A 964-nucleotide genomic window follows, 5' to 3' on the forward strand; every position below is an offset into this window, starting at 1 on the left:
CTTTAATTTTAGTTGAAATAATTCCTAATTTCTGCTTTTCTAACTCAAACATCAGGTATAAATTCCTTATTAATTGTCCATAAATTCCATAAATAACCCATAGTTATGTAGTGTGGAAAAAGACATTGAAAAAAAGCCTAAAAAATGTAAGAAAAAGTTAAAAGATGGATAAAAAAAAGTGTCAACTAAATTGATTTTCAATTATGTCGGGAAGACGAGGGTTAAGTACACTTTGGAAATACTCTGTTACGAGTCAAAGTCCTGCATTAAAAAATGGTACTTAAGTAAAAGTATGCAAGTATCATCTGGTAAATCTACTTAAAGTACTCAATGCAGAAATAAATCCTCAACCTACTCAGTGTTTAATCAGCTGATCATCTCAGCTGGACTTGTAGGATATTGTTGGCTAGGGTTACTTTATATTAAAACATATTTTATAAACTTTTGAGTTTTGTGTATCAAAGTCTTAATTATAAAGTAACTAAAGCTGTGAGATTAATGTAGTAGTACTAAAAAGTACAATATTTCTCTCTGAAATGTAGCTGTGTCGAAGTAGAAAGTGACATGGAAAAAAGACTTAAGTACAAGTACCTCAACATGTGGACTTAGTACACTGATTGAGTAAATGTACGTGCCCCCACTGCTGGTCTGACAGCTGGACTCTGGACTCTCCAGGTGCGCCTCAGGTCCTCATTATAAACAGGAAGTGGGTGTCGTTCCTGTCAGGTCACCGTAGCCGCATCCATGAACCACATTGGATGTCTTTTCGGATTCAGAATACATATAATCCTATAAAACACACAAGGTAGATGCAGAACTTTGAATAAAACGTTTTATTTATTTGTTTGTCGACTTAACTTGTAACAATAAATACCTAACATTAGAAAAAACACATGCACGCGCTCTCAATTCTCAATTACTCACACAGGCAAGAAAAAAAAAAAACGGATTCAAGTGCCAATAT

The sequence above is a fragment of the Etheostoma spectabile genome, chromosome 14, assembly GCF_008692095.1.
Source record: "Etheostoma spectabile isolate EspeVRDwgs_2016 chromosome 14, UIUC_Espe_1.0, whole genome shotgun sequence".
Classification (NCBI taxonomy): domain Eukaryota; kingdom Metazoa; phylum Chordata; class Actinopteri; order Perciformes; family Percidae; genus Etheostoma; species Etheostoma spectabile.